Below are 27,883 nucleotides of genomic sequence, written 5' to 3' on the forward strand. Positions count from 1 at the left end.
AAATGTTAAAAATTACACCTATAAAGTCTTACTAACATAACTGCTTAAATGTGAGCTAAACAAGTACAACAAAAATAAATGCATTGACATGGTTTGTAGAGCATAGGAGCCAAGGAAGCTCAACTACATAAAGAACTAAAGACAAAAAAGAAATATTGAAAAAGAGAAATATAGTATAGGCATCTTAGCATCTTCTTTCTTAGCATCTGCTTCTCCCCAAGAAGGGCTATACTGACTAGTTATTTAATAAAAAATGAATTAGAAATACAGCAAGGATTGGTTATATTGGAAGTTTTGGAGGTACGAACAGAAAAAGAGATATTGTGTAGTCATACGATAATAATTTTTGATGGTTTTTATATTTATGTACTTATTTTTTATTTTATATACATTGGTGTTCTGCCTGGATGCATGTCTGTGTTAAGATGACAGATCTCCTGGAACTGGAATTACAGACAGTTGCAAACTACCATGTGAGGTTTGAGAATTAAACATCGATCCTTTGGAATAACAGCCAGTGTTTTTCTCTGCTGAGTAATCTCTCTAGCTCCTATATTATAATCTTATGAAATAAAATTAAAATGTATCAAATAGTTGTCAATGAACCATGATTATTTTTTCAACTTGGGTTAGTATAGATTAAGCCATTTGGATGTACTTTTCTCCCTTTGAACATGGGAGAATTCATTTACAGTCTTCTGCATGCTGTAGTAAGAAAACCAAGAAGTAAGCAGAGGACTCTTTGGATATTGTTGCAATAATTCAATATATTTTGTGTAGCAAGAAATAATAGACTAAAACCTAATAAATGAATAAATATGTAGAGTGTATTTATACATACATTTCTCTAAAGATTTGTGGTGGTTTACAAGGTATATGTAAAATAATCTCAATGGAAGTCATTATTTTTTCTTCATATGTAGAGACAGGAAAAATTGATTCACAATTCGATTTGATAATATCTACACAATAAACATAATGATATTGTCATTCTCCAGAAGTTTACATTACTGTATGGGCTCTTACAATACCCAGACATCCTCTCTGATATGTACTATCTTTTTGTCCTATATGAAAATGGTACTTTTCATTTGAATCAACTTAGTTCATCAACACAAAAAATGATATAACTTTGGGGGTCTTAGTTTACATGTTACATGTATATTGTTAGCATACTCTGGTTTCTATCTGTATTGACAGATTACATAAACCTATCTACCACCTTAAAAGAGTTTATATTCATTGGGGCTGTGGAGATGCCTAAGTGGATAAAAGTGCTAAGCGCTGTTGAAGGGGAAATCAGTTTAGTTCCCTACACCATGTAGGGTACAACTTACCGGCTTGTATCTGTATAGCTCCAGAGGTTGGAACACAAACTCCTGTCCTCACCCTTGTGGGACTGTATAAGGGTATCCTGGGTCATGGTTGAGCAGTTGCCTAGAACCCCGAAACTCTGCGTGAGAACCGGCAGGAGTTTGGAGTGTCCAAGAACCCAGGGGTCCTGAAAAACAGTCCAGTCTCCATAGAATTACATTGTTCAGTCACATAGGCCAGACTATAGGTCTCAGGCCCTAGGGATTTACATACTAATGAAGGCCAGACAGCCCCTCCCAAAGTGCACAGGTAGAGGGCAAGACTAGAGGCCTCAGGGCCTAGGGATTTACATACTATTGAAGGCCAGAGGGCAGAGCAAATTAAGCATGCCTCCCCAGGTCCTCCCCTTTTCTCCCTCCCTATATAACTCGTGACTGCCCTGAGTTTTACTGGGGTACACCTAGATCCATCCACCATCCACCATGACAATAAACCTTTCTGGAACCAAGGACTTCCTCGTGTCATTGGGGCCTGCCGCCTCCAGGCCTCCAGGCCTCTGGAACCATAGAAGTTCCTCCTGCATGTGGGGCCAGCAGCAGTGTGGAAACCCACTGGGACTCCACAGCTGCGGCCTCTATTCCCCCCCCCACACACACACACTCTCACATGTTTAAATATAAAAAAATACTTAATAGATATATCTTTTGTTTTACAGGTATAAAGATTAAAGCATATACACTACCATTACAAGAATAACAAATGCTTGTATACCAGTTTGAAATAGGCCTTTTACTCTCTAGTAGTTAACAGTTGCCCAATGGAAGATATAGATACAGATAAATATGCACAGAACAATGTACAGTACAATGAAAGGATTTTGAAAATGTTTAAAAAGACAGCATTTTGTAATCACAGTAATTAGAATTTATAACGTTAATTTTTTTCCATGTATGCTCTAGTAGTTAGAAAGGAGCATATTCTCATTACTCTGGAAATTGGTCTCTCAAACTAATATTATATTGAGAAATCTTGCATAATGAATGAGTTCTTCTCTGACATTATAGAGAATTAGTCAAATATGTAACTGTAATTTCTTTCCCACACAGTTACTTCTGTGGATTGCAAAAGGAGTAGATAGAACACCAAATCATGGAAATACATTCTATTATGTGTTATTTATAGTTTCTGATATAGTTCATGGTATTCTAAAGTTATATGAAACAATAGTTGCCAAATAAGTTAATTAAAATGCAATGAAAGCAAAATAGGATGTGTACTACATACATATAAAACTACTGATGAACTTAAAGTAATTTTATATTCATTAAGGTATTCTTTATCATCTATTGAAAACACATTAAATTGCTAGCAAATATATCTTTAACATGCCTTTTTGTTCCTATTATGTTTATTATCATCCTAAAACTATAGAATGACATAAGAACTCAGTGCAATTTTTTATTGAAAATATATTCTTTCCTCTTTTAGGGATAATTTTGCTGATTTATTTTTCTATCACAGATCCCTGGGCTATCCAGTCTCCAGTTCTTGGTCATGCAGACATTGTCTGGCATAGGCTTCCTTTCCTGATGTAGGCCACAATTTAGAATAGTTATTGACCACCATACTCCCAGCACATCTTGAAGGCAGGACATATTACAGGTGCAAGGTTTTGTGGCTTGGTTTGTGTCCCAGTCCTACAACTAGAAGCCATGTCTGGTTATAGCAGATGGCTAAATCAGATTTCAAATCCTTCATTACTAGGACTCCTTGCTAGTATCACCCTTATAGAGACCTGGTAGTTTCTATTTCAGTAGGTTTCCACATTAGCTTCCCACCACCCCAAATTCCCTCTAATTCTAGTTATATTTCCTTATATTCTTGTCCTCTTTTCTTTCACTTGATTCTTCCTCTTTCCATTTGTTCTAGCTCCCAATCTACTCACAATACTATTCTATTTCCTCTTTCCAATGGGATAAATGCATCCTTCTTAGGCCCTCCTTGTTATTTAACTTTCCTGAGTCTGTGTATTATTGTAGCCTAATTATCTTTATGTTATAGATGATGTCCACTTATAACTGAGTGCATACCATGTTTCTCTTTCTAGGTCCAGGTTAATTCATTCATGATGATATTTTTCTAGTTACATCCATTCACCTGCAAATTTCAAGATGTTATCTGTTTTTAACAGTTGAGCAATACTTCATTGTGTAAAGATATAACATCTTTTTTACTCATTCTTTAGTTGAGGGACATCTTACTTGTTAAAATGATTCCTAATTTTATTCTTATATACTCATAGATTTGTGTCTAGTCAATGGTAAGCAGGGAGGCTTTTATCTGCAGTTTACCAATGTTAAACATTGGGCAGAATGAGAGAGAGAAAGAGGGAGAGGGAGAGATGGGGAAGGGAGGGGGAGGGGAAGGAGGAGAGGGGGAGGAAGGAAAGGGGACTAGGAGGGAAGGAGGAGAGGGAGAGGAGGAGGGAGAGGGAAAGGGAGAGGGAGGGGGGAGGGAGGGGGGAGAGAGAGGGGGAGGGGGAGGGAGAGGGAAAGGGAGTGGGAGAGGGGAGGGGGAGGGGAGGGAAGAGTTAGGGGGAGGGGTAGGGAGGGAGAGGGAGAGAGAGAGGGAGAGGGAGAGGGAGAGGGAGAGGGAGAGGGAGAGGGAGAGGGAGAGGGAGAGGGGCATAAAAATGGAGATTCCCATTGGGTCTCTTCCCATGGAGCTATGTGAACCCTGCAGAAAAGGGAGAGAAACAACTGTAGGATCCAGAGAGGCTGAGAACATCAGGAAAACACAGACAACAGATATCAACTATTTAGGACTTGTAGAGTCTCATGGATACTGAAATGACAATCATGGAATATACAAGGGTTCGAGTTAGGTTCTCTACATTTACATTATGATAGTGTAGTTGGTGTTCTTTTGGGACTTATAGCAGTGGAGGTGGAGATGTCTCTGACCCTTTAGACTGCACTGGGGACCCTTTTCCTGAAACTGGGTTGCCTTACCCTGCTTTAATATGTGTGTTTGTAGGTCTCTGCATCTATTTCCTTCTGATATGAGAGGAAGCTTCTCCGATGATGACTGTTTAAGACACTGACCTAGGAATATGGCACAATACCATTAGGAATATTTTATTTTGTTGTTGTTATTGTTTTGTTTGTTTGCTTGCTTTTGACCATTCCTGTTTGGCTTTACTCTAGGTCTTTCAGCTATCTAGTCTCTGGTCCTTGATTACATAAGCAATGACAGGTATGAGTTTCTTCTCATCTAGTGGGGCTTAGGACAAATCTTACATTTGTTGACTACTGTCAGAAGTTCTGTGCCATTATTGTCCTAGCATGCTTTTCAAGCAGGATAGATTGCAGGTTAAAGGTTTTGAGGTTCTTTTGGTGCCCACGTTTCTCTTTCAGTAGCTTGCAGAATTCCTTTCCACACTAAAGATACTAGAGCTTACAGGTGATCCCTCCTGATCCCATCTCCAACTGACCCCAATTTAATATTAAAAATCTATTCTTTCTAGGGAGATCCATGATTCCATTCTAGACTCATCATTTTTATTTAATATCTCTGGGTCTACAGATTTTAACTTGGTTATCATTAACTTAATTACTAATAAGTCAATACGTATTATATGTTTACATAAATAATTACATATAATATGAGTATATATTATATAATTTACTTTCATTCATTTTCCTTCTAATTTGAAAATGTCATTATTTTTACAGCTGAGAAATACTCCATTGTGTAAATGTACCCTTCAACTGAGGGGCATCTAGGTTGTTTACAGCTTCTGGCTATTATGAATAAAGCTCCAGTGAACATGGGTGAGAAACTGTCTTTGTGGTGGGACCCTTTTGGTATATGCCTAATGGTGATATAGAAGAGTCTTGAGGTAGGTCTAATCCCAATATTCTGAGGACTTTCCATAGTGTCTAGATATGTTTGCAATCTCACCAGCAATGGAGGAGTGTTCCCTATGCTCCACTTCCTCACCAAAATGAGCTGTCACTTGTGTTTTGATCTTAGCCATTCTAAGCATGTTAGTTGGAATCTGAAAGTAGTTTCGATTTGCATTTTCCTGATGGCTAAGAATATTCAACATTTCTTCAAGTGTTTCTCATCCATTTAAGATACTTATAGTGAGAATTTTTTGCTTAGGTCTCTATACCATTTCTTGAATTGGAATGTTTTCTTTGTTAGTGTCTATATATTTTGTTCTTTATATATTTGGATATAAGCCCTTTATTTGATTTGGAGTTGGTGAAAATCTTTTTCCATCCCGAAGTCTGCAGGTTTGTTCTACTAATGGTGTCCTTTGCCTTATAGTATCTCTTGACTTTTATGAGGTTGCATTTATTACTTGTACATTCTAGTGCCTGTGCCATTGATGTCCTGTTTAGAAAGCCTTCACCTGTGTTTTAAGTTCAAAACTGTTCCCTACTTCATGTTCAGTGCATCTGTATTTATGTAAATATTGTTGATGGATATTGACTAGAGTTTTGTGCAGGGTGATGGATATGGAACTATTTGTATTTTTCTACATGCTGATATAAATAACCATTTGTTAAAGATAGCTTCTTTTAAAAAACAGATTGATAATTCATTGTTTTTTAAATTGACAAATCATTTCAAATTAGTAATAATTATTCATAATTTAAAATGATATTCTTCTTTTAATTTATTTTTTACACTACAGGTTTTATTCCTCCCCCCACAATGTCCACCATTCTACTGTTCCACATCCCATACCTCCAACCCATCCTGTCTCCACAAAGCTGCCCTACCCCTACCCCTCACCCCACCTGATCTCTAAACTCCCTGGGGCCTCCAGTCTCCTGAGGGTAAGGTGCATCATCTCTGATTGAACACAGACCCTGTTGTCTTCTGCTGTATATGTGTTGGGGATCTTATATCAGCCGGTGTATGTTGGAGTTCAGATTAATTGAGACTGCTGGTCCTCCTAAAGGATTGTCCTACTCCTCAGCTTCTTTCAGCTTTTCCTTAACTCAACCACAGGGGTCAGCAACTTCTGTCCATTGGTTGCGTACAAATATCTGTATGTGACTCAGCTGCTTGTTGGGCCTTTCAGAGGACAGTCCTGACAGGTCACTTTTGGTGAGGGCTCCATAGCCTCACACTACCATTTGTTGAAGATAACGTCTTTTACTTCTGTGTCTATTCCTGACTTCTTTATTGAAAATCAAGTGTACATACGTGTAGGTTTAGTTGGGATCTCATGTCTGCTCAGAGACAGGGCTCAGGCAGCTCAGGGAGACAGGACACAGGAATTTTGACTGTGCTTACCCCACGCAGGCTCTGAGCGGGTGTCTGGCTATGAGGAAACTGCAGGACACTGCTTTGGGGGTGGGGAGTGCAGACTGAGACACTGGACAGCTGTCTGGCTCTCAGGCTCTCTCGGCACCCAGGCACCAACATCCGTGCAAGAGCTGAGAATGAAGTGGGGACCTGTGGACTAGATCTAGCCTGGGGCCTACAGGATAAAGAAGGGAGTTCCAACTAGATCCCACGGGGATCGAGTCCTTGGCTTGTAGGCAGGCAACTGGCTTGGCTTGGTGGTCATGGCTGGGAGCACAGAGAGGCCTTGAATGGTAGATTAGATGTGGCTCTATAAGTGAAAGCCTTCTCCATTGCTCACTAGATCCTAATGAAAAAGAGGCAGTCCATGGTTTTAAGGTATTTATTGTTATGGTGGAAAGTGGATGAGTAAAACCATATCCTACTTCTCAGGGCAGGCCTGAAGTTAAATATCTCTTGCAGGGAGAAGCAGCTGGAAAGGAAAGTTTAACTGGCTAAGCCCTTCAATCCTTTAGGTACCTCATTAAAATGGAGATCTGTCTTGAGGCTACATGACCTGCAGCTATGTCCTATACCTGTAGAGAGGCTTGGGACATTGTGACTGATGGTCACAAATCTGTGGAGGGCTGTGGCCCCATGTGTCAGGATCCTAGTGTCTGGGAACCAAGTAAAACTCCTCCCTGCCTTTAGGTTCACCGGGATTTCTAACCTTAGCTTTCAGAGTCCTTCACATGTATATGTGGTTTTATCCTTTGGTTTTAAATTATATTCCAGTGATCAACATGTCTGTCATTGTGTCAAAACCATGCAAGATTTATTTAAATTGTTTGTTTGTTTGATTGATTTTTGTTTTTCTATAATTCTTCCGTACAAGAATACAATTTTAAATTGGACATATTGAAACTACAGGAATACAGCAACTCTTTTAATATTTTAATATCGTTTTAACTATCCTTTTAGTTGTTTTTGTTGTTGCTCTTGTGTGTGTGTGTGTGTGTGTGTGTGTGTGTGTATGTATGTGTGTGTTTTGAATGTTTCCATATGGAGCAAAAACATTTCCCTTGCAAAATTTGTGAAGCCTTCTGTTGGAATTTTGATGAGAATTGTGCTGAATCTGTAGATTGTTTTTGGTAAGATTGTCATTTTGCTATGTTATTCCTATCAATCTATAAGCAGGGGACATCTTTGTATGTTCTGATATCTTCTTCACTTTCTTCCATCACTGTCTTTTCATTGCTTGGTTAGAGTTACTTAAAGGAATTTTATTACTTGAAGCTATTGTGAAATCAATATTTTTTTTTATTTCATTCTCAGTCCATTTGTCATTTGTTTATAGGAGGGTTACTTATTTTTGATAGTTTTATATCCAACTACTTGGCTAAAAAATGTTTCTCAGGTGAAGTAATTTCTGAGTTAAATTTATTTATACTATCTTCTCATTTGCAAATGAATGTATTTTTACTTCTTCCTTTTAAATTTGTACCTGTCTTGATCTCCTTTAGTTGTCTCATTTCTGTAGCTAAGACTTAAATCACTATATTAAAGAAGTATTGGTGAAGTTTTAATAATAGGACTAAATATAAAATAGAAAGGAGACTCATGGCTCTTTTACACACTTGGCTGTTAATAGAAATTTTGCTATGCACATGTTTCTGGAGGCCCTACTACCTACAGTGCAGCAAATCCATACAAAATCTATGTTGACTTCAGCAAGATTGTTTTCACATCCTTTCTGCTATGGGTCCCTCGTGAAAATTCTTGTCAGGCTTTCTATGGATTGCTAGCTTGCTACCCTAGGAAGGTCCAACTTCATAAGAAAGCCCAAAGGAGAAACTTGCTAAAAGTGCCATTAGGATGACATGGGAAATTAATGGTGGATTATAGGAATAAATACGCAGGTAGTAGAAGAAATGCAAGGAAGGAGAATCAAAGTATAAAAACACTCTTTAGACCAAAGGGATTTCAGTTTCTGTCCTTCTAAATGGAAATTGTAAATAATTATATAACTAATATAAGTAAGAGTATATAGCAACAACAAAATATAAATTATTTTTCAATGAAATTAAAAGAGAATCATATTACAGGAATGGGTTCTACACAGTGAAAAAGGTTAGTGACTGCTTGCATCAATTCATCCTATGTTAGTATAAAAACAAATGATAGAAATAACAGTATCACACAGAGTAATATAAAGTTTAAGGCTAAAAAAGCAAACTAAACCAAAGCAAAGCAAAGCAAAATGAAACAAAATAAAACAGAAGTCAATATTTGGTAATTAATAATCCATAAAAGATTCCATATCCAGAGAAGGGAAGATTATTTTTTCCTGTATAACTAGCACTTATTTACCTGCAATTTTTTGTCTAGGCCTGGGACTGCATGAGATTTCACATCTGCAGGTTTCCGTAAGCAGATCAGTGCCGTAGTTGTTTGGGCTTTGCCTCTGAATGTGTATTGTTAAGGTATCATGAATATAATTTCCTTATCATTTCTTGTAGACACAATCTCACAACAGATTTCCTGTCTTCTGACTCCCCATAGCATGCAATTTCTGCAATTCTTTCTCAACCTAAGGTGCAAGATATATATATTTGGGCTGATTATCAAGGTGTAAGTTATGGTTGTTGTAATACATTTTGTAATTTCTTTTGAAAGTAAGTTATTATTTGATAGAGAACAGTTACTATGGCGAAAATTTATACTGATAAGGTTAAAATCATGCTATTTACCATTTGTTTTGGATTAAATTACATAAGAATTCAGTTTCTTTTAGTAACATGACAAAATAATTTCCTATGGTAGAGATGCACAAAACAACATAATCTTTACACATTTTAAAATGGTGACTTGCCCATTAGCCATAATGGAAAACATCTCTGATTTTTGCTAGGAGAATAAGACAATTTCTCAAAACTTTAGAATTGGGAGGGTCCATTGAGGGAAGGGGTTATTCACTCTCTGCTACTGAACTCAAAGTTACCATAGTTTTTGAAACATCCTGACATTCTTTCTTAGCATCATATGTTCCTGGAAAACTGTGATTCTCTGTGGTTGTCAAAATCTTAGGAACATCAATTTATGATAGACTCCAAATTGTCTAAAAACAGTAGATGATTTTTAATTTATTTACTGATTTTCTTGGTATGATGGTAGGAATAATATCTTGTAAGTATTTTCTGTACCCTTCCAGAATCTGTAAATACTAAAAATGTATTTAAATAAGACTTCGGAATATAAAATGATTTATAAACTTCAAATTATTTTAAAAATCAACATCTGATCAAAGTCTGTACCGGATGTAAATATCACACCACAGCTATGCTACGAAAGTTCTTACAGCCTGACTTTAGCACCCATGCAATGGATTGTATGGTAAAAATTATATTCAAAGCTATGGGACAATAATTTTAAATTTCCTCAGTCTAAAAATCTATTATCACCACAGCAGGTGTCAGATAAGAACATTTATTTTTCAATGGCACTGTTTTAGATGTGGTGAGGAATTGTATTAAACTAGTTAATATGAGCCTGCCTACTACTAAGAAAAGGAGAGCCAGTATCTTTCTTCTTATATTCAAACAAGAGTATTTTAAGACATAGAATTTGAAAATGTTTGTCCTTTGTATGCAATATAATAACATATGTTATATAACATGTATAATGAAGTTAAATACTTTTAAAATAACATATTTCACATACATTTACAGAACAATCATTACATGATACTATAATGGCGTTATTTAAAAACATAATTTATGTATGAACTTAAGTGCTACCTTTGAGCTAGAAAGAAAGTGAAAGTGGTCAGGTGTAATTTATAAAGAAGGTAGGGTAGATATAAGATGGCAATATTGACAGGGAGCAGCTTCAGGCACAGAAAAGCAGTTGGAACACTTAAGGAGAGAATCATTTAGAAGTTATATTCTAAGAATCTTTAAATGACACTTCTCATCTCATGTGAAATATCATCCTTTATCTCTCTAAAATGTCTGTAATACAATTAATAGGAGATTAATGGTTTATGATACAATAGACTAAAACATGTAAAATTTTAGTGTGCTCATTATAACACCAAACCCCATAGCTAAAAACAAATACAAAATGAATTTATTTTTGTAAAAGATGACTACTAATTTGAAGGCTGATAATATTTTTCATTGAGAGTTTTCATATGTTCATCACTGAAAAAATTATTTTAAAGCATTCAAACTCTGTGAGCTTACTAGAATTTGAAAATGAACAAATAAGTTGCAGGAATTTAATCACAGTCATAAATGGCTAATGCCTGTGTTATCATTTATTGTTACTCTCTGATAATAATCACAGCTATAATCACAGTTCACTATATCAATCATATTTACAATTTTTGATAAAATCTCAAAGAGGGAATTAAAAGATGGCACAATATAGGGGTGATAGATGAAAGGAGATGTGTTTTCTGGACATTGTAGCACAACTGGACATATAACTTTACAGTAAATGTGACTACGTTTGGCCTTCTGACTTGGAGGCCTGCTCTTTTCTGAAGAGCATACAGAGGGGGAGTAGATCTGGAAGAGATGGAAGATATGGGAGAGCTGAGAGGAGTATATGAAAGGGAAAGTTTAGTCAGGATGTATTATATGAGAGAATAATCTATTTTCAGTAAGAGAGGGACAGGAGATAGATAGATAGATAGATAGATAGATAGATAGATAGATAGATAGATAGAGATAGATGTAGAGACAGAGTTAGAGATAGATAGGTAGATAGATATATATATATAGATAGACAGACAGACAGACAGACAGACAGACCGACAGACAGACAGAGAATGAAAGGAGAAGAAATATGCAACCTTAGTCTAAGTGATATTCCAGCATGAAGATTGGAAGTGAGCATATAGTTCCACCCTCAGCTAAGGATCTGACAGTTAATAGATGGTGCTAGAAGGAGAGTTTTCATGAAGAGTAGAACCCATTTGACTTAACCATCTTCTGGTCAACGATATACATCCAAGAGTATATGGGTAACATAAATTGGGCTTGATAGGTTAAAAAAATGGTATAATTGTTTAGATTAGATAACTGAAGTAGATTTAGGAAGAATATGGCTATACATTGTATGAAATTCTCAATAACTAATAAATATGATAAATTGAGAAATTATGTTATGACACAGTAAGTCTCACTATTTAAACGTATGTATTTTTAATTTAACTTATTTTATTTATTAACATATCAAATGTAGCCTCAGCTTTCAAGCCTCCCTTGCAGAGATCTTCCCCTCATTCCTCATCACCTTTGCCTTTGAGATGGTGACCTCCTCCCACCCCCAGTCATCCCCCTTCCCTGGGCCATCAAGTCTCTACATGATTAGTTGTATCCTTTTCCACTGAGGCTTGACAAGGCAGTCCTCTGATAAATATCTGCTAGGTGGCTCAGAACAGCTCGTGTATGCTCCTTTGTTGATGGTTTAGTTTCTGGGAGCTCTCAGGATTCCAGGTTAGTTGACTATTGATCTTCCTATGGTATTGCCATTCTCTTAAGTTCCTTCAATATTTTTCCTAATTCTTTCATAAGCATCCCTGATCTCAGCCCAGTCAAATGCTTGTGTGACAGTATCTGTCTCACTCAGCTGCTAGTAAAACCTCTCAGAAGACAGCCATACTAGGGTCTTGCCATACATATTTTTGAGTCTGGGTTACCTCACTCAGTATAATATATTCTAGTTCCATTCATTTGCCTACAAAATTCATGATGTCCTTATTTTTAACAGCTTAATAGTTTCATTATGTAAATGAAACACATTTTCTGTATCCATTCTTTGGTTGAAGAAAATTTGGTTTGCTTCCAGATTTTGATTATTAGGAATAAGGCTTCTATGAACATAGTGAACATGTCATTTTTGATATTATGGTGTATCTACTGTATATATGCCCAGGAAGAGTATAGCTGGGTCTTCAAATAGAACTATTTCTAAATTTCTGACAAATCACCATATTGATTTCCATAGTGGTTGCACTAGTTTGCAATCCCATCAGCTTTGGTGGAATGTTCCCCTTTCTCCACATCCTTTACAGCATGAGCTGCCTTTGAATAAAAAAATAATGGAAATGTTGTTATATGCATGGATAACCTAGTATTGTTTCTTTGGATTAAAGTTTGAATTTAAGATTTTTCTGAGTGATGTCAAAAATTAGGCAGAATAAAAAACTCTAGACTTCACTCCCTCACAGAAATAGAAACACTTACAAAAATTCTATCAACACTAAAGTCTTAAGAAAACCTCACAAAAGTACTTGTGAAGTTACCACACTCTAGATAAGTACAAAGTCTCACATAATGTAGTCAAAACATCCATTTCATCTCAGCTGTGTTAATCCTATTATCAAGGCCAAAGGCTTTAATCAGAAGGGAAAGAAGAATTCATGCAATTTCCTTCTGATAAAAAGTGAACAGTGAAATATACATCTAATCTTCTAGTTCAGATGTTGGCACTAAGGTGTTTATTTTTAATTTGAAATACAACTATTTTATCTTACTAAGAACAATGATGGCAGTATGATATTCCCTGTAATTTTCTGTCAGCTGGGAATAAAAGACAGTTGTGAGTAGCCATACTGGAGAATTTGTCCATAGTACTGTAATCAGACACTAGAGGGGGAATGAGACTGAAAGATTCTTTAAAGGAACCTGAAAGGTTACCTAATTAAGACATTGCCTTCTGGCTATAGAGACATGGTGTTTTCATGGTAGAGTTCTCAGTCTCCTAGATTTCTACTTGTCTGATTTAAAAAACGTTTTTATTTTATGAAACTGGTAGACAATGTCTGTGAGGAAAGGCTCTGTTTTCAAATCCAAAATTATAAAGCAAATAAATAAATAAACAGAAAAATGGAGATATTCCAGTCAATAAAATAAATGATAAGTACAAAATCAGTTTCCAAACATTATTATATAGGATTTAAATGTTATATAACATATGAAACAAAATCTAAGATAATCATTAAGACTCTCTGGTCACTTGAATGAGAAATGTCTCCTTAAGGCTTGCATAGTTGAACACATAATCCTATCATGTGGTTGAGCACATTGAGCATAAAGTTGTATGGAACTTTTTGTGGAATTATGGAACTTTTAGAAGGTTTTTTCTGGTTACAGCAAGTATATCATTGGTTGTGGGTTTTGAAAGTTTATGTTCCTGAAACACTTCCAGGTCACTCTCTTTTATTCTCTCTGTGTTTAGAGATATGAGCTTTCAGGTTACCTTTGCAGACTTCTGTTGTCATGCCTTCCTCATGAATTATAAACCAAAATTAATGCTTTCTTCTATAATTTGTTTCTGGTCATAGAGTTTTATCAGAATAACAGAAAACATCCACTGGAGAAACTACATGTACAGTAAGAGAATTCAAAACTACAACTGAATATGGTCAGAAAAATTATATCTACAATATAAAGTATCAAACCAATGTATAAGAGTTATAAAAATAGTTAGAGATTGTATTAAGTTTAAGAATACTACTAGTAAAATAAAAATTTCACTAGGTGAGGTTCAAGTCAGATTTGGTCCTGTAGAATAAACCATGGAACTCAAATAAAACTCATTATAAATATTACAGAGTAAAAGAAAACAAAAAACTCATATATTTATAACACACCATCAGATTGACTGACATATACATGAGTATAAACAAGAAAAAAATACAAACAGGAAAAAGAATGGAAAGACAGACCTCATTAGAGAAATAACCAATGACTTCCAAATGTAAGGGAGTAATGGATATCTGTTCCCCAAAAAAAACCTAGATGGTGAATTCAAAATCCCTAAATGTGGACAAACTGTGACCGTTCTGGAAATCCACAGACAATATTTTAGGAATCAAAAGAGAAAAACTATTCATCATACTCCATGAAGATTCAGAAAAATTAACAACAGATCTTAAAACAAAACAAAACAAAACAAGACAAAACAAAAAAACAACTAAGACAGATAGCATGAGCTAAAATATCAAAAAAAGCTGAGAAGAAAAAAAAGCACAAAAGTCCAAATGTAATTACAAACAACTAGTCAAACAAAAATAGAAACTGGACAATAGTTACCTTTAAAGATTTAAGGCAGCCAAACAAAGCAATACAAATAAGAGATAACATTACTCGGGAAGCCAACATTGGCATCTCTGAAAGCCTTGGACTAACCTGTGCAATCCATAGTAACTTTAAATCACAGTAAATATAAGTACAGATCTACTTGTTTAAAAGTTTAATCTTTGAAAAATTTAAACATGATTCATTCCTACTAATATCAAATGAGAATTATATCTGTAACAAAAGCTTTTATAAATGTATTTATTGACATGATACCAGTCTCCTGCCTCCCTGTATCATTCGCAGTTCTCACTTTGAACTATGTAAATCATGAGTTGTTTACCAGCAAACAACTGAAGGAGTCTCCCTGGTCTCCATAAGCAAGACAGGGATGGTGCCAAGAATATGATGCATCTTCTTTCAGATTCTGCAGCTCGTAAACAGGAAAATAACACTCACTGTACTGAAATAAATATAGTCCTTACAGTAAAGAAACAATACTATTAAATTTCTGCAAATGTAGTAACACTACTAGTGTTCAATTTACTACAAATAGATGTGAGGCTCCTACTATGTACATAACTTAATTAATCTAAAACTGCTGTATGCATAAAAAGATTAAAGCAGTAGGAGTCTTTCAGAAGATGCGGCAGGAGTTGGGCTAGGGCAAGGAATGATAATGAGTAATGATAGAGTGAATATGTGCAAATGACAGGGCGGTGAATACGCACAATGATGTATAATGCGAAAACATTAAAAGTCAAATATTTTGAATGCCTACTAAAATTTCATAAGATCTAATTAATATTTTATACTAACTAGCAAACATTATAATTTGAAATGTTCAGAGGTTATGTTTTACTTCAAATGGCAGTGCCACAGAACTACAGATTATCAAAATACCTATTGTATATTCTCATTTTTACAATACTCTCATAATATGACTTCAAGTAGGTTGAATCAACATCCGTGAACACCAGGGATAACTTAACCAGAAAATCTGTGAAGTGTGCCGTGGCAAGATAGTACAGTGGTTCCTCCATCTTGTATAATTCCTGAAGCCATTTCAGACTTAGATAGAAATTAATATCCTTGACAGAAAGTCCCCTGGAAAATTATCCAAACCTATTCTAGGAACCAAAGGTCAGGATGTCCTGGCTGAGTTACCTTCACTTCTGTAAAACTGATTGCCTTAAACTGCTTATTTCAGCAAAGCTTCCCAAGGCTGCCAAGTGAGATGCCAGGTTGTAGATTCTGCTTTTAAAAACCCATAGTCTGGACATTTGAAGGTACAACCAGGTCTCACAATGATTAAGTACCATCCCAGGCAACTGGAATATACTTTCAATTGACAAAAAATATATTATTGTGAGATATATTGATATAGTCACTAAATATAATTGACCATTTTGTCAGTATTTTGATAAATATTTTTTCTGTTTTTTGATGTTGATGTAGTAGTAATTGTTGTTGTTGTTATTGTTTTGTTGTTATTCTAACTCCTTATGAAATTCTTGTTGTTGCTAATATCTGTAAATTTATTTTTAGTGCTTAATACCATATGAGTTATGAGCTTAAAGGAACAGTAAACAACTGAAGGATTCTTCATGGTCTCAATAAGCAAGAGATGGATGACTCTGCTATAAGAACACCATGTATCTTCTCTCACATAATACAGCAGTTAAACAGGGAAAAATCATTAATTCTGCTGAAAAAAAAACCTGTGACACAGACTAAATTTAGGAAGATATATAAGGACTCATGTACTACCTATTAAGGAAGTCAGTGTATCTTGTTAGTTATATTCTTTTCAGATTCTTATCCTCATGGTTATTAGGAAGCAATGTGACATAACTAAATTTATTTTAGAAGTATTTTCAACTGGAAGGGAAAATGCTAAGTAATGTTTCAAGTGATTGATATCATGAAGTTTATTTAGAATACTATTAGTAATGATGTTAAAATAGACACAACGCTCTGTGCCAAGTATGCCATGAACAAAATTAGAGAAAATATTTCAAAATCTGTACTAGACTAGTAGTCTATTATTAATTACATTATAATAAAGCAAACCGAGGGGAGGCTAGCCATCATTCCTAGATGACAGTATAAGGGGTTAATATTAGGCTTAATTCTGAACTGTTTTTTTAAGAACATAATAGAAAAAGATGATTGCATGTTTGATGACAAGACAAAAATCACTGTTATGCATGTTAAATACATTTTGTATGTAAATTATTTTGTATGTCATTCATCTAAATACTATCAAAATGATAAAAGGGAGTATTATCGCTAACTCTATTCAGATTTTTAGAAAATTAGAAACTCAAGGAAAATAAGTCAAGTATTTTGTTCAACAGTTAACTAATATAGGTGGTCAGTAGTTGAAACCTAAATCATTTTGTGATTGAGTGTGTGTGTGTGTGTGTTTGTGTGTGTGCGAATGAACAAATGTCTGTTCTTCTCTAAGCCACAATAGATTTGTTCTACCAATTTTCATATAAACACTTCTAGTATCATGGTGATATTATATAAACAATCTATATTTCCTTTTAGATAAATGGATAGATATATAAAAGAAACATCATTAGTTAAACCATTTGATACAGAGACAATAGACACATTTCAGACAGATACAAGCCCTTGTATCATTTAAATCATTTCATCTAAAAATGGTTTGAAAAATATTACCCTGGCAACAGTATAAGGATATAGTAGAATGAATATTAACTGTAGCAATAATAGAAATAGAAAAAATAAATATGAAACTAGGATCAAAGAGGATTTTAAAACTAAGGAGCAGGGCTGAGAATCTACAAGCGACATTGAATAATTTTTTTTGGAATTTATTATTTATTATACTCATTCCACTGAAATATTTTGACATAAATATTATATGTAACCTAGTATATAAAATAATTAAAGAATATTATTAGTCATATTAATGATGATTATATCACAAAATAGCCATGCTATGGCTTTAAATTAGTATTGTTAGTTAGGAAAATGTTCTCATTAAATAAGTAACCAAAGATTATTGACATAAAGGGCCTTCCTTTATAAGTTTTCAGATCTCTAAATACTAAGTTTCACTCATTGACTATAGAGTACTATTGTTTTAAAATCCTTTGTTCATAGTAGTTTATGCTTAGCTCCTTAAAAATCACTAAATCGTGAATAAATGTGCAATAAATATAATGAGCAATGTAATTTAGAAAGGTATTTGTATTTAGAAACAACAAATAAGAAAAAGGCATAATCAGCCTTTTCAGGCTTCAAATTTGACTTTTCAAATACAACTTATATTTCGCTTACTTCAAATGTTTAAAACCAAAAGTATTTTAATATTTGGACAGGTTTTACTTCTATTGTGACTATTTGCAAGTAGTATCTTAGATGTAAAACCTAAATATATAAATAAACTGTTTATATTTCAGATGTACATTATAATAGTAACCTAAAGATAATTTTCCATATTGCTTTTCATAGATATGTAGTTTGAGTTTAATCCATCTCAAGAGGTCAGAGATGGAATTTTCTTGTAGAAAATGTCTTGTCTAGCCTTGATGTGATGATATGTACCTGGTCTTACTATAACTTTTAAAGCCTTGTTTGGGTAATATACCTCTGAAACCTGTTCTTTTCTGAGCAAAGTCAGAGGGGGTTGATCTGGGCAGAGGAGAAGTGGGGGTGAAGTGACTTGGAGGCACTGGAAGGTCGCTTCTTCCTGTTATTTTTGTTGTCAGAGGTTGAATTATGTTTGTGTGGTTCTCTTCTTTTGGATTTGTTGTGAGAAAATTAATTTCATGTTTTTTGTTGGATGTTGTTTCCCTCCTTGTATTGTAATTTTCCATCTCTTAGCTTCTGTAGGGCTAGTTTAGTGGAAAGACACTGTGTAAATTTGTTTTTGTCATGGAATATTTTGGTTTCTCCATCTATGGTAATTGAGGGTTTTGCTGGGTATAGCAGCCTAGGCTGTCATTTGTGTCCTCTTAAGGTCTGTATGACATCTGTCCAGGATTTTGTGGCTTTTATAGTCTCTGGTGAGAAGTTTGATGCAATTACGATAAGTTTGCCTTTATGTTACTTGACCTTTTCCCCTTACTTTTAAAATATTCTTTCTTTTTTCTGCATTTGGTGTTTTGTTTATTTGATGACAGGAGGAATTTCTTTTCTGATCCTATACATTTGGCATTCTATAGGCCCCTTATATGCTTAGGGGCATCTCTTTCTTTAGGTTTGGGAAGGTTTCTCCTATGATTTTGTTGATGTTTACTGGCCCTTTGGATTGTGAATATCTACTCTCTTCTATACCTATTATTCCTAGGTTTGGTCTTATCATTGTGTTCTGAATTTTTCTGTATGTTTTGGGTTAGGAGCTTTTTGTACTTTGTATTTTCTTTGACTGTTGTATCAATGTTTTCTACTGTATCTTCTATGCCAAATATTCTCTCTTTTATCTTGTATATTCTGTTGGAGATGCTTGCATCTTTGACTCCATCTGGTTATCTCTGATCTTAACTGGCTTTGCTATCTGTGACTGGAGTCTGAACCTCCTGTGAGCTTGGTTATGTTGGACCAGTTTGGATCAGGCTATCTCTGGGTGTAGGTGGGGGTCTGGAGTGCCTGATCTGTGAACCTGACTGTGGCTAACTTCCTGGATGTCAAACTGACTCTAGGTATGGAGGGGTTTGAGGTGTTGGATCACATGAACTGCTTCCTGTGGCAGTTGAAGATTAGAGTGAAGATGTGAGTCCAGCAAGACAGGAGCTCTTATGTCCTTTGGTCCTGGTGGGGGTTCTACAATTAGGCTAGGTATTGATGCTGTGGACACTCAACTGATCCTGGTGGTATCAGAACTACTGGAGTTTAAGCTGTCTCTGGGTGTGGGCTGGGTGGGGGTGGGTAGGCTGAAGCACATGCTTTACTGTTGGGAGCAGGTATGTACCAGAAACTTAACTGCTGTCTTTTGACCCAGGCCTCCAAGACAGACCTGTGACTCTCTCTATCCCATGCTACAATTTCAAATACATTCAGCCAAAAATGAAAACAACTTTAGAGTTGAATTAGTAATTTAAATATAACTTTTTTTTTAAAAAAAAGCATTTAATCTTCTTTTTCTCCCAATATTATATTTTTGCAAACATTTGTTTATTAGTTATCGCTTTGATATCCCTACATTAAATAATTTTAAGCTACTAATAAAAGCAAATGTAAACTTTGTTTGAAATTTGCTCTGAAACAATTGATCATTCTAATCCACTTCTTCATCACAGAATTATTACATCTTATATTACTACTACATAGGTACTTGCAAGTACCTTTCTCAGTATCATTAGTGATATATACCATTTTTCAGTTACTTAGGATTAATTAAGTGATCTAAAATGCATCATTTATCATTTTGACAATCATTAAAACAAAAAAGTACCAGTTACATTTCCACAAATAAACCCTAAAAACGTATTTAGATAAATACATGTGGACATCTTATATATTATAATCTTTTAATCTTATAGATTATGCTTCATTAGAGTGATACATGCAAGCCAGAATCACTGAACCCAATAAATAAAAACTTATCTTTACTTCTGCATGAACATTCATTGAAATATAAACTTTATAAAATTTAACAATGTGTTTTGTCTTACTGTCGAAATACATAATGTTGTTACAACAGAAAATGAGCATATCAAATATAATATTAACTCAATCAAAGTATTAAAACACAAATTTTCATTGTGAAACTACTATACTAAATAACACTCTTCAGTCTTCTGAAGAGTGAACAATATGAAAAGGGAAGATTAACATGCACAATCACATAAATGTTTGAAGAAAATAGAGGATATTAAATACTAGTATAATATTTCAGACTGATGTGGTTCTCTTGATTTAAATGCCTATTCTTTGTAAACTGTTGTTTTGTGTATACTGATTTCATATTCCTCATAATAGAATGTAGTTATTGATAGATGGGTAATATTCACAAAAATCAGTAATTTGATGCAAAAGGATTTCAAAAGTGGAGAAACTAGAAAAGGGCAGGAAAAAAAAATTGCTCTATTGTTCAGGTAGCAAATCAAACTTCCACTTAGCATCACATTTTCCACCCCATTCTGCATTTTAACAGTTTTAATACCACTAAAAACATATCACAGAACATTTCTGGATAATTCCTGGTAAAGCTTCTTAGAAATTATGTAAAACTGTATTTCCTGATCACATATGAAAGCAAATATAAATTAATATAACTTATTAGTACAAGACACTAAAAATGAAACACTGAGAAAAAAAATCAAGGACCTGCCTGGAGAAATGGGAACTTAGTTCTTTAAAGAATTATGAGGCAGAGAATGAATGCCCCTTTGGCATTTTGGAGATCAATGCATAAAACTCTGAATGTCTCACAGCTCTGTTAGCGCTGACATGAATTTCTTTAAATTGTTTGATGTCTTTGAGAAAGATTATAAGATAAAATTGTGCAACAAACAAAAAAAATGAATTATTCTTTCAAAGTAATATGTTGAATATGTATATACATGGAACAAATAAATTCAAATATTTTGGTAAAAATCCTGTTATTAAACTCACATAAAAGTAATCACATTGTTTTAATCATAATTATAAAAATATTTAGTTGTCTTGATAATATATTGGTTGATAAATGCCTCTGAATAACATTGGAGCTGTTAAATGTCAATGAGAATATCTATTAAATATTCAAAAAACATAATGTAGGTTCTAACTACACTAATGAAAATATGTAAATTATATTTATAATAACATGTATGGTTTATACAAATATAATAATGCTTATTCTATTTGAAATGATGCTATTCTCTGGTATCTATAAAAGTGCTATACTCATGGCAAGGACTATCAATCAAGCATTTATTTTTTAATAAGCAATGAAATGCTAAAGCATTATTTTATTTTCAATATATAATATTTCTCATATTAAGTTTATAGAATTAAGGAAAATCTGGTAAATGTTTAGATATTTTGTCTCAGAAATTTAAGATAAGGTAACACTTTGGAGAATGAATATAATATTTTTAATAAATGGGTGAGAGTAGATTGCTATGATAGATAAAAGAAAAGTAGGTCAAAATAGAGTTAACAGTTTATGCAGAGTAGAAGAAAGGAGTTAACTAAGATATTACAAAAGTGAAACCTCTCATTGAAATTTCTCCTGTGTCTTGTCTATTATGATTATGTTGACAATTTTGGCCTAGAACATTAACTACAATGCTACTGCTTTAATTTTTTAAGTAGTCTCTAGTGATTTCATAAACTTACAGAGGAACATTGGCTGTTGGAGAAAAAATATCTAATTCTGTTAGTTATTCATATTTAAAAGAAAAAATATATATAAATCAAATAAGGAAATGTATGTCAACAGTATGAGTACATTACCTATGCAAAAGTGTCTAAAATCTTTTTAAAATTACATTTCAATAGTTACATGTCCATGAAGAAAAATGTAATCTATGTATTTTATATAAAAGTCATACAAAATAGTATATTTTTTATTATGAGATAAATCTAGATAATTGTAGATATGGCAGATAATATGAAAATTAGGTTTTATACTTGATAAACCTAGCATTTCAAATTTTATTAGAGCCAGCTAAAAAAATGGTTAATTTTTAAAGAATGATTATTCTTGCAGAGGACTCAGGATCTACTACCAAAATCCAAAAGTTCATAACTCCAGATCCAGGAGATCATACTTCCACTTCTGAACTTCTTGAGTACTTGACATTCACATGGCAACCAGACATGCATGCAACCCAAATATTCATGCATATATAAAAATTGTAAAGGAAAATCAAAATTTTAGTAGACTTTGTTTTCTTATATAACTTGGATATTGTCTTTAAAGCCTTTAAAGAATTCATTTTGTTTTTATTTGTATTTTTCTATATATAAAATTAATATATATATATACATATACATATATAGATGTGTATATATGTATATATCCCTATTTTTAAAAACTCACTGTTAATATAAATATATTGCTTTAAAATTGGTTAACTACCCACAAATGCAAGTGTCCCACAAAAAAAACCAATAAGTCAAAAATATTTTTACTTATATTTTTAGAAAACAGCCAAGCTTCTGACACTACTTGCATTTGAAATAAAAAGACAATACATCTTTGAACTTATCCTATTAACTATCTTTATATAAACTGAAACCTTGTGAATTTGTTTGATAGTTTAAGTAATGGTCTGAAAATTGTTTGAAGTATTGGAAGTTTTAATTAATAGTTGGTCACTGAATCTATTTTTCATAATCTATAATTATTATTTGTCACATAAATATTCTATTATTTTATTCTTCTATGTCACTGTAAAGACTCTCTAGATATATATTAAGTATCTATTGCTTGTATTTGCTTGGTTGCTTGCTTTTTTACAGGATCATTCTACATAGTTCTGACTGTTCAAGAACTCACTATGTAGACCAGGTTGGCCCATAACTCACAGAGATTACCTGCCTCTGTCTGTCTATTGCTTTGAGGAAAGGCATGTGCCACCATGTTCCACCATGTTTCTCTTATTTTTGAAATACAGACAGAAACATAGATAAATTAAGACAATATTAAGAAATATGTAATATATTTAAATAGGCAGTCACTTTCATGAGTCTAAAATAACAAAACAATATGAGCTGAATTAAAAGTTGAATTTAGAATGAATTAAGTAAATTTTTTATGTCAGAGATTCTCAGGGTAATAAAACTAATAAATAAAAATTTGCATAAGAAGAATTTGTCAATGTTTGTTTAACAAATAATGAAAATTTGTATTTTTAATTGAATACATTGTTAAGAAAGTAAGCTACATTTTTGGCCAGTTAGGGATTTTGATATTTAGATGGACTGGTTGTTAGGCAAAGCACTGGATCTGGTTGGTCAGTCACATGTCTGGCTTACCAAAATGTGTGTGCAGATATGTAAGTTAGTAAACTTATGGTAAGAAATACAGATATTGTTAAAAATGAAACAAAAAGTCAAAATTCAAGGATGGAAAGATGACTTAGAAGTGAAGAACACTTACTGCTCTTTTAAAAGTCCTGGGTATGGTTCTCAGCACCCATGTCAAACAGTTCACAAATAATTGTGCACAAGATCCAACAACCTTTGTTGACCTTTTCTGGCACCTAGAAGCATACTATGCACGTACATTCACCCAGGCAAACATACACATTTATATAACATTATTAATTAAAACATATGCAAGTAAAACTAAACAGAACTACCATATAATGCTGTAAACCCAAGGAAGAATGAATCTGGCATGTAAGAAATACTGTTGCTTTCTTTTTTTATTGTACCATTAAGCACAAACCTAAGAAATGGAAGCAGTTTAAGTATTTGTCAGGAGACAGATAGATACATGTAATATAGCAAAATGAAACTTTCAGTGCTGTGAAGCCATGGAACAGAATGGAATCCTGTCATTTATAGCAACATAGAAGAAAACAGAGAGCATCATCTTAAGTGAACTAATGTATGCACACAGGAAAACACTGGATGGTCTCATACAAATTTGAAAAATGATTTCATACAAGCAGGAAGAGTATTGGGCATTATTGTGTAGGGAAGAGGAACTAGTAGGATAAGTAGACATTGGTCAGCCTTAAAATGTTACTATTGAAAAGAATAGCCTCTAATAGTCTATGACACATAAGTGTGAAATAAGTTAAGAATAATGCATCACACATCTAATAGCTTGATGGAAGAATATGAATGTGTTCATATGAATAAATGATAAATTTAATCTCGTTATGAAAATTATATTAATTTGATCATTACTCAAGGATCACATGAACAAATTATATTTCAATTCATAAATACATAAGTCATTTTTCAATAAAAATCTCATTTAAGAAAGGAAAATGCAACCTGACAGTTCAAAAAATAGTTGAAAATGATGCTGTTCTAAAGATAATAGTTTTGAACTTGTACCTATTCTTTAAAACTAAAGGTTTATTATAAAGAGCATACTTTGCTATTAATTTAGAGAAAAAGATATATCCACAGTGTTATTAGTGCACATACTAGAAGCAATGACTGCTAGAATAGTATCAAATATTATACAATGTTCGTGATGAAAATATTTTTTTGGGACCATTAATTTCTATTTTGAGTGACTTTTAGTATAATATTAATGAATTTATATATTGCTTTTAAATGTTATTCATTTCTTTATAAGACCCTAGTTAAGCTGTGTCATCAAAATAACAAATGAAACAAAGAATAAGAAACTGTTTGGCTATCTTTTTCTTGTTGTGTAAGTAGAGTTTTGCAGACAACTCACTGTAATTGGTGCTTTCCTTCCATAGTATGGGTTCCCTCTGTGAAACAGACTGTCAGGCTTAATGGCTTAAATATTCTAGTACTCTCACTATCCCCCAATACATTTTTTATAAATTATTTTAGCTCTAAAATCAGGTGTTACTTTATTTTATTGACTTTATGTATCTTACATATCTTTATTAGAGTAATTATATACATATTTACATTCAGATGTATTATCTAAATGTATAATTCTACTTAATTATGATGAGTCATGCCCCAGAGAAAGATTGTCAATATGGACAAGAGAGATAATGAAAAAGATACATTCAGATGTCAAAGATCAAAACTATATATAGAAAAGAAAAAAAGAAAATCTCTGCAGGAGACTCTTTATGTTGCTGATGTGTAAACATACCCTTGTATTGTCTCTTTCCAGTGTCAATGGGTATTGCCAGTTACTCAGTGAAAACCTGCAATCTGATAGTCTGTCAAACTGTACAGCTCTGACACATGCTGTTGATAAATCAATTGCCCTCTTTTTCCATAGACCATCACTTTTAATATTTGGCATCAACAGAATTCTCCAGAAAATACAATGAGCCATAGTTAATGTTTCAGAAAATCATGTGTAATGTATGAACTTAAAGAGACAAACAGTTGTAGCATCTGATCATTTAGTGTATTTTCACTTTACAGTTCAGAAGAAAGCAGGAAATGTTACTTTTAGCAAAGTAGTGTTATTTGGTGTGACTGAAAATTACTCTAGATCATGGCTGTTTAAATTGTTTCCACTCTGATCCTTTATTGAGGAACTTTTGCCCAATTCCTGTTATGTAACTGGATCTAATGAACACACAAACCAAACATTTGTTGATTAAGAAAAATGGCTCAAAAATTGTTGGACTTCTTCTTTGATACATTTATGATTTTTATTATTTTTTAAGATTAAAGCAATTTTCCCAAACTTATGAGATAGATGTACTTTCATGAAAAAAAGTAAACTGTTAATTAATGCTTATTTTTGGGGATACAATGTCTTTAAAGCTTTTTAGTGATGATTATTATTTTGATCTCAAATAGTGAGAATGCTTTTTCTCATAAATGTATGGTATATTTAAGGAGATTTTATACATTACTGTTTGAATCAAATCCAAAATACACTGAATTTTTTATTAAACTCTGTATAAAATAAATTATCAATTTTAAGCTGAAATATTGTTACTTAAAACAATCTAAAATACTAATTTGATATATTTATGTTAAGAAAAGATGATTACAAAAATTTAGAAACATTTATTTTCCATAATCATACCGTTATGTTTTGTAGGAAGAAATTGTATATAAAGGAACAACACTATAATTCATAACATCTCCATCTGAGCACAGATAACATTAGATCTCAATGAAGAAATGTCAGGCACAGTGTAGAGATAACAGGGTGCTTTACAGTACCAAAATCATAATAAGAATGTTCAGTTAAGAAAAGCATACATATGCAGAAAAGCCTTAGATTCAATTGATTGTATATTGCCTTAGTTCCTGAGTATGCAGAAATATTTTGCTATTGCCAAATTTTTAATATTTTCTTTGTCATTCACATGTGTATAAGATCCATTTATGTGACCCTATAAAGGTTCACAACGTACATTTTAAGGACTTTTGCTATCAAATTATGGGAATTATTGTGACAGCTATGGTTATCACAACCACTAAGTAAAGCATTACTCAATTTTGTTGTTTTATAGATTGTCTGTTCTGCATGATTCAATCTTGCATTATAATTTAGAGAATACACACACACACATACACACATAACTTTTAGTAAGGCTTTGGTTAAACCTAGTGTTCACATTTCATTTGAAAATTTTGAGTTTGTGATGATTTCCTTTTAAAGAAGTAGTCATGATTTCAACTTGGTAAAATAGTTCTAGAATGTCACCTATAGGTAAACTTTTGACATTATATGCATCCTAATAAAAAAGAAAAGATAAATTTTATTCCTCAACCCACAAGAAAGTGATTGCCTCACAGTCAGGTTACAGAGTTCTGAATAATGGGCTACTAGGAGACTACTGGTTTACCATCTTTGATGCTTGTGCTTTGGAGGTCTGAACGCTTTACCACAGTAAAAGAAAATTAATGAATTTGAGACATAATAAAGAGACAGAAATTTTTGTTTGAGAATAGGTGACAATTTTTTAAATGATAGAAATGTAAGTTGACCTTGTAACTCAAATCTGAGAATAGTGGGAAGTCTACTTTTGAAATATTGTAAAGTGTGTGACCAGATTAAATTTTAGGAATTGATTGATGAATGAATTTTAGAAACTTAGTTATTGTAATTGTTAGACATCTGCGTACAGCCTAGAACAGACAACACCAGAACAAACAGTTCTGGGGGGTATTCAGGGCAAATGTGGGGGGAGAGAAATAGAAGAAGATGGCAGAGGAAGAGGGAGAGAGAGAGAAGAGAAGTGGAGGCTAGCCATGACCACGTGGAGAGAGGGGGAAGGGAAGGTTGTAGGGGCGAGGGGACAGAGAGAAGCTAGAGGCAAAAGATCAAGAGATTAAGAGAGAGAGAGAGGAGGGGGCAAGTAACCCCTTTTATAGTGGGCAGGCCTACCTGAGTGTTTCCAGGTAACTGTGGGGAGGAGCATACTTGGATGTTGCCAGATAACTGTGGAGGTGGCATTTACACAGAATACTAACAATAATAAAGAGTCTTAAACTAAATTAATGATTCTAATGTGAAAAATAGCCCTTCCTCCCCTGCCTTGTCCTTTTGACTCAGGCAGACACATAGCTGGTCTGCTCCTGTGGAGATACTGAATCCTGAACCATCCTAGAGGAGCCACTGCACT

Source organism: Grammomys surdaster, unplaced genomic scaffold (assembly GCF_004785775.1).
Source record: "Grammomys surdaster isolate TR1022 unplaced genomic scaffold, NIH_TR_1.0 63, whole genome shotgun sequence".
Taxonomy (NCBI): Eukaryota; Metazoa; Chordata; class Mammalia; order Rodentia; family Muridae; genus Grammomys; species Grammomys surdaster.